This window comes from Petaurus breviceps, unplaced genomic scaffold (genome assembly GCF_028583685.1).
Source record: "Petaurus breviceps papuanus isolate PSGF00001 unplaced genomic scaffold, PetGlider_PUasm1.0 176, whole genome shotgun sequence".
Taxonomy (NCBI): domain Eukaryota; kingdom Metazoa; phylum Chordata; class Mammalia; order Diprotodontia; family Petauridae; genus Petaurus; species Petaurus breviceps.
The window spans coordinates 28,569,205-28,583,052 of record NW_027185771.1 but is presented as its reverse complement, the minus strand read 5'-3'; the positions used below and the strand labels follow the sequence as shown (position 1 = coordinate 28,583,052).

Sequence of the window (13,848 nt, the reverse complement as noted above, 5' to 3'; positions counted from 1 at the left end):
AGATAGATAGATAGATAGATAGATAGATAGATAGATAGATAGATAGATAGATAGATAGATAGATAGATAGATTGCACAAGATGAGTTGAATATGAAGGGATGATATCTAAAAAATAAAATTAAGGGGTGAGAGATATGTATTGGGAGAAGGAGAAAGGGAGAGGTAGAAAGGGGTAAATTATCTCACATAGAAGTGGTAAGAAAAAAGTTTTACAATGGAGGGGAAGAAGTGAGAGGGAATGAATGAACCTTACACTCATCAGATATGAATTAAAAAGGGAATAACATATACACTCACTTGGGTATCTTACCCTACAAGAGAGTAGCAGGTAAGTAGCAGGGAGGGCAGATTGGAGCAAGGGGTAGTGAGAAACAATCACTTTTTAAAAGGGACAGGGTCAAAAGAGAAAATAGAATAAGTGGGGAGCAGGATAGGATGGAGGGAAATCTACTTAGTCTTTCAGAATATGACTTTTATGGAAGTGTTTTGCATGACTACCCATGTATAACCTATACTGAATTGCTTGCCTTCTCAATGAGGGTGGGTGGGGAAAGAAAAAGGGAGAGAATTTTGGAAGCCAAAGTTTTAAAAACAAATGTAAAAAAAAATGTTTTTACATGGAACTGGGAAACGAGATGTATAGGCAATGGGGTAAAGAAATCTATCTTATCCAACAAGAAAGTAAGGGGGAAAGGGATAAAAGGGAGGGGTTGAAAAAAAGGAGATCACACTAGGCTAAAGTGTAATCTGAATGCATACCATCTCAGGGTGGAGGAGGAGAGGGAAAAGGGGGAGAAAATTTGGAGTTCAAAATCTTGTGGAGGTTAATGTTCAAAACTAAAAATAAATAAATTAAAAATTTTTTTAAATATCCTGAAAAGGATATTAAAAAAAAAAATTAAGGCAATGCTTTCACCTTAGTGATCTTTTTCACCTTAGTCATCTCCCTGGGAAGCAATGCTTTTGAGTAGACAACCAGGCAAGTGCTCTTACAAGTCTGTCAACTGTCTCTGTTGAAGACCCAGAAAGGTTCTTGTCACCAAAGTCTGTGAAACTCTAAAAAAAATTATAATTTCTACTTCTGGGAGCCAAGATGGTAGAGTAAACAGTATATTGCTGTCCCTTTCCCAATCTCATCACCAAACATCCATAAAACATCCCAGATCAGATTGTGGAATAACAGAGCCAGCAGAAAAATGGGGTGGACTGGTCTTTCAATTCAGGAGACTTACAGGATTGGCAAGCAAGGTCCATAACACTTAGCTAAAAGCTGAACACATTCGTGGACAGAAAGCATTCCAGCAGACTGGTGACAAACTCCACCCCAACAAACCAGTGGGAGATCTTAAGCTCCAGAGTGGTGGAGTAGGCACAAGCCAAAACCAGGACAGTCCCTTTGTACCTTACCACATCCAGAGGAACCTGCAGACTCCAGCTCAGAGAACCAACACATGTACTGGCACAGCCCCAAGCAGGCACAACAGACCTTCCCATGTTTCAGTACAGCCTCACGTGGGCAGGTGTCTTCCAGCTTTTAGACCTTTTTTTGCTTCAGCACGGCCCAAGGGAAGTGCAAAATAAAACAAAAAAGAAATACCTGGCCTCAGCACACTTCAAATACTACCATGAGGAACATAATTCAACACCAGGTAAGCTACCAGATCCCTGCAGCTTCTGGCAGCCTGCACCTCAGGCCCCAGGGCACTAAGAGACTGACCCTCTGAACCACAGCAAAAGATTTTAGCTTGGGACAGCGTCCCCTCTGCTCCAGTTAGAGTGCTCAACTTTAAAAGCAAGGAAACAAGCAAACAAAATGAACAAAAAAACAAGAAAGAACAGTGACCACAGAGAATGTTTTGGGAAAAGGGGTGATCAAAACACAAACTCCAAAGAAGAAAGTATTGTCAATATACCCAAATCTGAAACCTCAAAGCGGAATATAAATGGGTCTCAAGTCCAAAAAGACTTCTTGGAAGAGCTCAAGAAGTGTTTTAAACATCAAATAAGAGAGGTAGAAGAAAAATTGGGAAAAAAAATAAAAGATATGCAAAGGAGAATCAACAGCTTGGAAATGGAAGGACAAGAATTGAATGTAGAAAACAATTCCTTTAAAAATAAAATTAGCCAAATGCAAAAAAAAAAAAATCCACTGAAGAAAAACACTCCTTAAAAAGTGGAATTTACCAAATGGAAAAGGAGGTACAAAAGCTAATTAAAGAAAACAAATGTTAAAATATTAGATTTGGACAAGTAGAGCTAATGACTCCATATTAAAGAAAATCAAAAGAATGAAAAAACAGAAGAAAATATAAAATAACTCAATGGACAAAAATCTGACCTGGAAAATTCATCCAGGACAGTTAAGAATTATTGGTCTACCTGAAGGATAGGTTGAAAAAAAGAGACTGGACAGCATCTTTTGAAGAAATTATCAAAGAAAATTGCCCTAATATCCTAGGACTGGAAGGTAAAATAGGCATTGAAAGAATCCGCCAGTTACTTCTGGAAAGAGATCACAAAATGAAAACTCCAAGGAATATTGTAGGCAAATTCCAGAGTTGTCAGGTCAAGGAAAACATACTGCAGGCAGCCAGAAAGAAGCAATTTAAATATCATGGAACCACAGTCTGTATTTTACAGGATTTAGCAGCTTCCACATTAAAGGATCACAGGGTCTAGGATATGATATTCAGGAAGGCAAAGGAGCTTAGATTATAGTGAAGAATTGACTATCCAGCAAAATTGATAATAATAATTCAGGGGAAATGATGAATATTCAATGATATAGGAAAACTTCAATGATTCCTGATTAAAACAAAATTAAGCAAAACAAAACAGAACTGAACAGAAAATTTCATCTTCAAATACAAAAATTAAGAGAAGTATAGAAATAAATAAGAAAGAAAAAAAAAGATGTTATTCAATAAGGTTAAACTCTTTTCATTCCTACATAGGAAGATGATGCTTATAACTCTTGACAACTGTTTCTTTATTATGACATTTAAAAGGGGTATACAAAGACAGAGGATGTGGGAATAAGTTGAATTTGGTGTGACAATAAAAAAATTAATTAAGGAGTGAAAAGAAGGATTGTACTGGGAGAAGGGGAAAGGAGGAAGCAGAATAGGGCAAATTATATCCCAGGAAGAGGTGCGAAAACCCGTTACAGTAGAGGAAAAGAAGGGGAGGGCAAACCTTGTTTGAACCTTACTCTCAATGGATTTGGCTCCAAAAGGGAATACATATACATTCCGTTGATTATAGAAACCTGCCACACTCTATAGGCAAGTAGGAGGGTAAAGGGAAGAGAAAAGGGAGGGGCTGGGTAAAAGGCAAAGAAGAAGGGAGGGAAGAAGTAGTAGATGAAAGGGGAAAGAAAAGGGAGGGGGGGCTGATAGAGCAGAGGAGAGATTAAGTGAGGCAATGGTCAGAAATAAAACACTGGTAAAGAAGGAAAGGTTGAAAGGAGAGAGGAAAGTATGAAAAGGAGGGTAAATAGGATGGAGAAAAGGATGCAATAAGCATAACTGTGAGTGTGAATGTGATGAACTCTCTGATAAAACAAAAGTGGATGGCAGAAAGGATTAAAAACCAGATCCCTACCATATGTTGTTTACTAGAAACACATTTGAATCAGAGAGATGCACATAGAATAAAGGTAAAAAGCTGGAGTAGAATATATTATGCATCAACTGAAGTTTAAAAAGAGCAGGAATAGCAATATTGATCTCAAAGTAAAATTAAAAACTGATCTGATTAAAAGAGATAAAGAAGGTAAATACATATTGCTAAAAGGAGTTATAGTGAATGAGGTAATATCAATACTAAACATATGTGCACCAAGTGGAATAGCATCCAAATTCTTAGAGGAGAAGTTAAGAGAATTACAGGAAGGAACAGACAGCAAAACTATACTAGTGTGGGACCTCAACCTCCCCTCTCAGAACTAGATAAATCGAATCACAAAATAATCAAGAAAGAAGTTAAGAAAGTGAATAGAATTTTAGAAAAGCTAGATATGCTTGGCCTCTGGAGAAGACTGAATGAGGATAGAAAAGAATATACCTTTTTCTCAGTGGTATATGGGACTTACACAAATAATTGACCATGTACAAGGGCATAAAAACCTCATAATCCAAAGAAGAGATTAATAAATTGGGCGTGCAACTAAAAATGCTAGGAAAAGAACAAATAAATCCACAATTAAAAACCAAATTAAAAATTTTGAAAATCAAAGGACAGCTTAATGAATTTGCAATTAAGAAAACTATTGAACTAATAAAACCAAGATCTAGTTTTATGAAAAAGACCAAAAGAATAGACAAAACTTTGTTTAATTTTATTTTAAAAAAGAAATAAAGGAGCAGAGCCAAGATGGCAGAGTGAAAGTAGGAACTTGCGGGAGTTCTCACTCCAGCCACTTCCAATAACTATAAAAAAAATCACTCTGAACAAATTTTAGAGCTACAGAACCCACAAAGTGAAAGAGCAAAACAAATCTCCTGCTGAAGACAGACTGGAAGGCCAAGAGGAATAGTCTATCACATAGGGCTGGGAGCCAAGCACAGTCCTGCGTGAGCTGCGTGGGCCCAGACGCCGGGTGGCCCCAACCAGCAACAAAGACTGGCTGGAGCAAACCTCAGGATGGTGAATCACCAGCTGCTGTGGTGGTTTCCAGAATTTTCAACCCATAGATGTCAAAGAGAAAGTAAAAAGTCAGTAGGGAGCTCTGTTGGAACTGGGGGTGAGAAGAGCATGGTCTGGACCTTGCCTTCAGGGCTAGAGTTGGCAGCAGCACAGCTGCTGCTTCTGCTACTACATGGCTGCCTCCAGAGATGCTGGCCTACAGATCATGATGGGACCAAGCAACCATTCAGAGGGTAATTACTCTTGCTTTGAACTGCTTGGATTTGGGTCGCATTTTTGGGTGGTGGTCCTGGGGTATATGGCCAGTGTGCCAGAGCTTGTGGTGGCCGTAGAGAAGGCACTCTCCTCACAGTTCTGACAACAGCTCTGGCAATAGCTGTGCAAGTCCGAGCAATTTGTGACAAGGCTCTCTCCACTCTGGAATTAAAGCTACTGAGGCAAAGAGCTCAAAAGTCAAGTAATTGGCAGCCAAGATGAGCAGACAGAGGAAGCACAATCAGACTAAACTATAGAATCCTTTTTTGGGGACAAAAAGGATCAAAACATGGAACCAGAAGAAGTCAACAAAGGCAAAACTCCTGAATCAAAAGCTTCCAAGAAAAACAGGAACTAGTTATAGGCCATGAGCTAGCTCAAGAAGGATTTTGAAAATCAAGTAAGAGAAATAGAGCAAAAATTGGGAAGAGAAATGAGAATGATGCAAGAAAATCATGAAAAGTGAGTCAAGAGCCTGACTGAAGAAAATAATACTTTAAAAAATAGACTAACTCAAATGGCAAAAGAGGCCCAAAAAGCCAATGAGGAGAAGAATGCCTTAAAAAACTGATTTGGCCAGATGGAAAAGGAATTTCAAAAACTCATTGAAGAGAATAATTCCTTCCAAATTAGACTGGATCAAATGGAAGCTAATGACGTTATGAGAAATCAAGATGATATAAAATAGATCCAAACAAATAAAAAAAAATAAGGCAATGTGAAATATCTCATTGAAAAAACCACTCATCTGGAAAATAGATCCAGGAGAGATAATTTTAAAATTACTAGACTACCTGAAAGCCATGATCAAAAAAGAGCCTAGAAATCATCCTTCAAGAAATTCTCAAGGAAAATTGCCGTGATGTTCTAGAACCAAAGAGCAAAATAGATATTGAAAGAAATCACCGATTTCCTCTTGAAAAACATCCCAAAAAGAAAATTCCTAGGAATATTATAGCAAAAATCCATAATTCCCAGGTCAAGGAGAAAATATTACAAGCAGTCAGGAAGAAATAATTTGAGTATTGTGGAAACACAATCAGGATAATACAAGATCTAGCAGATTCTACATTAAGGGATCAAAAGGCTTAGAATATGATATTCTGGAGGTCTAAGGAGCTAGGATTAAAACCAAGAATCACCTACCCAGCAAAACTGAGTATAATGTTTCAAGGGAAAATATGGTCATTCAACAAAATAGAGGTCTTTTAATTATTCTTGATATGAGTGTGTGTGTATGTTTGTACATATATAAATAGAGGTCACAGGATCAGGTGAATAGGAAGGGATGATATCTAAAAAATAAAATTAAGAGGTGACAGAGGAATATAATGGGAGAATGAAAAAGAAGAGAGATAGAATGGGATAAATTATCTCATATAAAAGAGTCAAGAGAAAACTATTACAATGGAGGGGAAGAGCAGGAAGGTGAAAGGGAGGGAATTAATTACGATCATTGAATTTGGCTTAAGGAGGGAATAACATACATACTCAGTTGGGTATTTTACACTACAGGAAAGTAGGGGGAAGGGGATAAGAGGGGGGATGATAGAAGGGAGGGCCAATTAGGGAGAGGGTAGTTAGAAGAAAACACTTTTGAAAAGGGACAGGGTCAAAGTAGAAAATAGAATAAGTGGGGGTATGGTATAGGATGGAGGGAAATATAGTTAGTCTTTCACAATATAACTACTATGGAAACATTTTGCATAACTACACATGCACGACCTATAATGAATTGCTTGTCTTCTCAGTGGGGGTGGGTGAGGAGGGAAGAAAGGAAAGAATCTGGAAATCAAAGTTTTAAAAACAAATGTTAAGAAAAAATTTTTTACATGCAACTTGGATATAAAATATATAGGCACTGGGGTATAGATATCTATCTTGCCCTACTAGAAAGGTGGGGGTGGGGGGGGGTAAGGGGAGGATAGGAGAGAGAACAGATTTAGAGAAGGGATACTTAATAGACACACTATCTTGGGGTGGGGGTAGGGGAGAGACTGGGAGAAAAATGTGTAACTCAAAATCTTTTTGGAAATGAATGTTGAAAACTAAAAATAAGTAAATACATCGAAAAAAAGAAAAACAAAATGAAAAGGGTGAATTTACCACCAATAAAGAGGAAATTAAAAGTATAATTAGGAGCTATTTTATACAACTGTATACCAATAAATCTGACAATCTAAGGGAAATCAATTAATTGTTTATAAACACATAAATTACCCTGATTAACAACAAGGGAAATAAAATACTTAACCCCATTTCAGAAAAAGAAATTTAACAATCCATCAATGAACTCTCTAAGAAAATATCTCAAAGGTCAGATGGATTTACAAGTGAGTTTTACCAAACATTTAAATAACAATTCCAATATTATATAAACTTTTTGGAAAAGCGGGTTAAAAAAGAATACTACCAAATTTGTTTTATGATACAATAATGCTGATACCTAAACTGGGAAGAGGTAAGTGAGAGAAAGAAAATTAGAGATCAAATTCTCCAATGAATATAGATAAATTTTTTAATTAAAATATTAGCCAAGAGATGAGAGCAATTTGTCATGAGAATAATGCATTATGACCAGGTGGGATTTATATAAAAAACACAGGGCTGGTTCAATATTCTGAAAACTATCAGCATAGCTTACAATGTTAATAGCAAAATTAATAGAAATCTTATGATTATCTCAATAGATGTAGAAAAAACTTTTCACAAAATACAATAGTACCCATTCCAATTAAAAACTTTGGAGAGAATGGAAATCAATGGAGTGTTCTTTAAAATGATAGGTTGCATCCTATCTAAAACCATCAGCACACATTATCTGTGATGTGGATGAAATAGAATCATTTCCAATAAGATCAGGGGTGAAAAAAGAATTTCCATTACAGCCATTGCTATTCAATATTTTACTAGAAATGTTAGTTTTAAGTATGAGAAGAAAAATAAACTGAAGGAATTAGAATAGGCAATAAGGAAACAAAACTATCACTATATGCAGATGATATGATGGTGTACTTAGAGGATCCCAGAAATTCAACTGAAAAAATAAAAACTACTTGAAATAAATAACAACTTTAGCAAAGCTGTGTGATATAAAACAAACCCACATAAATCATCATCATTTCTATACACTACCACCAAAACCCAGCAGCAAGAGATAAAAAGAGAAATCCCATTTAAAGTAACTATAGACAAAAAAAAAAATATTTGGGAATCTACCTGTCAAGATAAACCCAGGAATTATTTGAATATAATTACAAAACACTTTTCACACATAAAGTCAGATCTAGTTTATTGGAAAAATATCAGTTTCTCATGAGTTAGACCTAGCTAATGGGATAAAAATTACAATTCTTTAAAAAGATAAAAAATTACAATTATTACTTATTCAGTGCCATACCAATCAAACTACCAAAAAAAATTTATAAAGCTAGAAAAAAATAACAAAAATTATCATACAATTTATCTGGAAGAAAAAAAAGATACAGAAAATGAAGAAAAATTAATGAAAAGAAATGCAAGGGAAGGTGGCCTATCTATACTAGATCTTAAATTGCATTATAAAGCTGCAATCATCAAAACTACTTGGTACTGGCTTAGAAATAGATTGTTGGCTATACCAAGAAAAAGACAAAATGGTTACATGATTTAGATATAAAGGCTAGTATTTTGAGCAACCTGGAAGAACAAGGAATAGTTTCCTTGATCCATAGAAAAGGAAAGAATGTATAACCATAAAAGGGATTGAGAACATTATGAAATACAAAATGAATGATTTTTATTATGTTAAATTGAAAAGGTTTTGCATAAACAAAGCAAATGTAACTAAGATTAGAAGGGAAGACCTGGGAGTAAGAAGGAGCCTCAGCCAGCAGACTCACCCACCCAAGGGCGACTTTAAGCCTTCTCACCAGCTTCTCACCATAGGAGCTGGGTAAGAGAAAGTACAGTGCCAGCAACAGACACCGCAGCTTCTCCTGGCACTATCAGCCCACAGCCTGGAAGTGTAAAAATCACCTACCTGATTTTCCAGAAGCCAAGATGGGAAAGTAAACTCTAGCTGCTCAAATTCCTTCTCCCTGACCTAGAAAACCCTACAGATAAATGTCCCACCCAGAGTAAAATCTTGCAATAACAGAAATAGCCTCAGACTTAGGAGTCAAGGAGAAAGGGTGTAACTGAGGTGAAAGGAGTCTGAAGTGAAGGGTGGGAGGGGTCCCAACAAGCCCCAAGTCATCTGACCAGCAGGAGCCAGCCTGAGCTGTAGCCCAGGGGCACAGAGGCTGAAATCTTAAGTGACCAGACCACCCCTCTGTAGCAGCAAGTACCCCAAAGTCCTCAGGGTTTGCTGCCAATACAGGTTCTTGGATCTGCTTTGATAAAGGAAAGCAACTCAAAATGGGTTAACAAGCTTACTTTAATCTGTCAGATATGTATCGTTCACCTAGTTCAGGGGAAAAAGGTCAGCACCCCGAACTTCAGAATATAAAGACAGAATTATCAAGACAGAAACAGATCAAGTAGACAGATTCCCAAACTGTCCAACCATTACATCCATACCAAACAACATCTGGGTTTCAAAGCTGGGGGGGCTCTGAACACTGCTTTCCAGAGTTTCATCTGATAAAATCACAGAACATTTCTCAAAGTGAGCCCCAAAACAAACCTACACATCAGGGCTTATATAGCCTTCTCCTGGCTCAGAGAATGTAACAACCTTATTGACTCACTGGTCAATCAAGAAGTATTTACTGAAAAACAAGCCTCCCACCCTAGGCTCCAGGTGCACTTTAGCCAAAGGGCAGGGAAGATCTTCAAAATTTACATTCCAATTACATTTGGCCCCAAGATCTTTCATGCCCATAGCATAGACAATTTACTTTTGAATTAGCCTTAAGGATCTCTTAGGTCACATTTTCAAGATACAGAACTAAAGTTACCAAAGTGGCCACTGGGCCTTAAACAAACACAAAGTACATTGCATTACCACTTCAATTCAAAACAAGAGTGCAAATAAAGTTCTTGGGGGAGGAGGGAGGAGTGTCCTTCCCCTCACACAGCTCCATCCTCTGCTTCCAAGTACAGAGAGGGGGTTGGGCAACAAAACCAACAAGGTGGGGTCCTTGGGGGTCCAAGGCACTTCATCCCACCCACCATAGTCACAAGTCCATCCTCCCCTTGGGTCCCAAACTGTGGAATGCGGTAAGAAAACACATTCAGTGCCCCTGCTTTGCTGCTCAGTTCTTATCTTTTCCTGTGGCTTTATTCTGAACTCCTGCGTTCCCTCTCCTCACGCAGGCTGCAGCTGCTCCTGGCTTCTGCCCAGGTCCCGATGCAGGCAGCTCACCATTCCTGCTCTCAGCTCAGCGAAGTCTGCATGCAGGCCTTTCTTCTCTCCTGATCCATGGCTCCACAGAGTCACATCTACCACAACTGGGAAACAAACAATTATCCCAGCCCCCATACTTTCCTTTTACTCTGCAGATCCTGTTCTTGACGCCATTTTGTAGCAGCAAGCACCCCAGCATCCCTTGTCTGCCCACACAGGTTCTTGGATCTGCTTTGATAAAGGAAAGCAGCTCAAAATGGGTTAACAAGCTTACTTTAATCAGCCATACATGTATCATTTACCTAGTTCAGGGGAAAGAGGTCAGCACCCCGAACTTCAGAATATACAGACAGAATTATCAAGACAGAAACAGATCAAGTAGACGGATTTCCAAACTGTCCAACCATTACATCCATACCAAACAACATCTGGGTTTCAAAGCAGGGTGGGGGGGGGTACTCTGGACAAGGGCTTTCCAGAGTTTCATCTTATCAAATCACAGAACACTTCTCAAAGTGAGCCCCAAAACAAAGCTACACATCAGGGCTCATATAGCCTTCTCCTGGCTCAGAGAATGTAACAACCTTATTGACACACTGGCCAATCAAGAAGTATTTACTGAAAAACAAGCCTCCCACCCCAGGCTCCAGGTGCACTTTAGCCTAGGGGCAGGGAAGATCTTCAAAATTTACATTCCCATTACACCCTCCCCCACAAATTACTCTGTGAGCCTCAGGATAACTCAGGGGAAACACTGAGAGTCCTGGCTTTGGCCTTAGTCTAGATACCCAGAGGCTACAGCACACAAAGACAACAACCAGGCTCCTAGCTCCCAGAAGCTTCTATCAGAGCCCTCTGTTCCCCAGAAGCAGAAATAAACTTTAAAGGTCAGGAAATAGGCAATTACAATGGGCCAGAAGCAACTTGCAAAGGCAAGACCAAAGACAATAGCATCCTATTATTGTGAATGAGAAGAAATCACTTTCCTGAGACACCATGGACTGTGTATCCACACCTGAGACCACAGGTGGAAATATGAACTGGTATCAAGCCCAAAAAAGCATTCTTAGAGGAGTTCAATAAAGATTTTAAAAGCCAAATTAGAGAGGTAGAAGATAAATTTAAATCTACAGTTACCAAATTGGAAAAAATTCTCACTGAAGATAACAAATGCTTAAAAAGTAAAAGTTGTGAATTAACAGGATAAAATACCTCCCTAGAAAAGGACCTTCAAAAATTAACTGAAGAAAATAATTCACTAAAATTTAACATCAGTCAAATCAAAGGTCAGGACTCTATGATAACACCAAGAACCAATCAAACAAAACATGAAGACTGAAAAATTAGCAGAAAGTGGAAAATATCTCAGTGGAAAAACAACTGACATGGAAAACAGATCCAAGAGAGATAAACTAAGAATTATTGATCAAGGGGCAGCTAGGTGACACGGTGAATAGAGCACCGGCCCTGGAGTCAGGAGGACCTGAGTTCAAATCTGGCCTCAGACACAACACAAAAACTAGCCGTGTGACCTTGGGCAAGTCACTTAACTCCAATTGCCCTAACTTCCCCCTCCAAAAAAATAAAAAAATGAATTATTGATCTACCAGAAAGTCATGATGAAAAAAAGCAGCCTGGACAACATCCTCCAAGAGACTGTCAAAGAAAACTGTCCTGAAGTCCTAGAATCAGAAGGTAAAATAGTTATCAAAAGAATTCACCAAACTCCTACTGAAAGAGATCCCAGACTGAAAACTCCAAGAAATATACTAGCCAAATTCCATTACAAGATTAAGGAGAAAATACTGCAAGCAGCCAAAAAGAAACAATTCAAATATCATGGAACTACAATCCGGATTACATAGGACCTAGAAGCTTCTACGTTAAAAGATCAGAGGGATTGGAATTTGATATTTTATAAGGCAAAAAGAGTGAGGACTGCAACCAAGGATTAACTACCTGGCAAAACTGAGCATACATAATCTTTCAGGCAAGCAGATGGTCATTTAATGAAATAAATTCTAGACTTTCCTGAAGAAAAAGCCAGACCTCAATGGAAAATTTGATTTACAATTATAAGACTCAAGAAAGACATCAAAAGGTAAACAAGGAAAACACACACTCACACATACACACATGCACACTCACGCACACATGCACATAACTTGGAATGCAATAAGAGCAAACTGTTTACATATCTATATGAGAAGCTGATACCTGTAAATATTGAAATGTATATGATTATCATGACCTTTAAAAGGGATATAAATAGATAGATGGTGTGGGTATAAATGAACTAATCTAAATGCAATATTGTACAATGATCAATTTTATTAGATTTAGCTCTTCTCAGCAATGGAAGGATCTAAGACATCTCCCAAAAACTCATGAGGGAAAATGCTATCAACATCAATAGAAAGAACTATGGAGTCTGAATGCAGTGTTGAAACATACTATTTTTCCTTTTTTTCCCCCTTTTTCATGGTTTCTCCCTTTTGTTCTAAATCTTCTTTTACCACATGACCAATGTGGAAATAAGTTAATATGATCATGCATGTATAGCCTATCTTGAATTCCATGCAGTCTTGTGGAGATGGGGATGCAGGAGTGGAGACGGAGGGCGGGGGAAGGGGGGTAAGAATTTAGAACCCAAAATATTGAAAACTAAAAATAAATAATTTTAAAAAGCAGATGATAAGATTTTATAAATGACATTAAAGAAAAAACGTTGCCATCTATTTCCCCAACATACCCGAAGGATCACGGGACTGACTTGCCACTGAAAGCTTACCGATTTGTTTTCGCCATCTGTAGAATGTGAACTCCTTGAGAAGGACTGTTTACCTTAGTCCAGAATTTATTAAAGTGCTTCATGTATGTTGCTGTTTTTGCTGTTGTTGAGTTGTCTCTTACCCTTCGTGATATCCCTTGAGATTTTCTTGGCAAAGACACTGCAGTGGCTTTGTCATTTCCCTCTCCACCTCATTTTACAGATGAGGAAACTGAGACAAGCAGGGTTAAGTGACTTGCCACGGTCACATACTTGGAAAGTATCTGAGGTCAGATTTGAGTTCATGAATATGAATCTTTCTGACCTAAGGCTTAGCACTCTATTCCATTACACCACCTAACCTCCCTCTTTTACTTGTAAATGATTAACAGATGTTTCATTCATTTAACACCTGCTATCATATTTGGTTTTGACTCCATCATCTTCATAAAGTCTACCCAGTAAAAGTTCACCCCCAGATAAATTCATCATCAGGCAACTTGTGAGCACAGAGAGTGCCTCAGCTTTGCTACTCACATCTCAGTTACTTCAGCTTCTCTGATTGGAGATGAGGAGAGCAGAGGAAAAAACTCCTCCCACAGCCTTCCCTTTTATAGGAATTGAAATGCCAGCTGTCTTTTCATTTGCCAACAGCTGCTCTGCTTGGCTTCAATTCCATCATTGCTTTAATTGTGCCCCTAATTGAGTATCCTCTGACATTCCTTCAGTACATACCTTTTAAGCTTACACACACACACACACACACACACACACACACACACACACACACACACATACACAATACACACAGACATATATACATACTTATGCATGTATAGTTACATA

At 38.1% G+C, this 13,848-nt stretch overlaps 1 long non-coding RNA gene across 1 annotated transcript in view; it reads right to left on the bottom strand.

The window, feature by feature from the left end:
* The window catches only part of LOC138159634 (uncharacterized), a 31,255-nt gene extending 17,699 nt beyond the window's left edge, over window positions 1–13,556 (bottom strand). The window contains exon 1 of the long non-coding RNA XR_011167930.1: window positions 13,024–13,556. This is a non-coding gene — a long non-coding RNA (uncharacterized lncRNA). The remainder of the gene's footprint in view (window positions 1–13,023) is intronic.
* Between the last annotated feature and the right edge of the window lie 292 nt (window positions 13,557–13,848).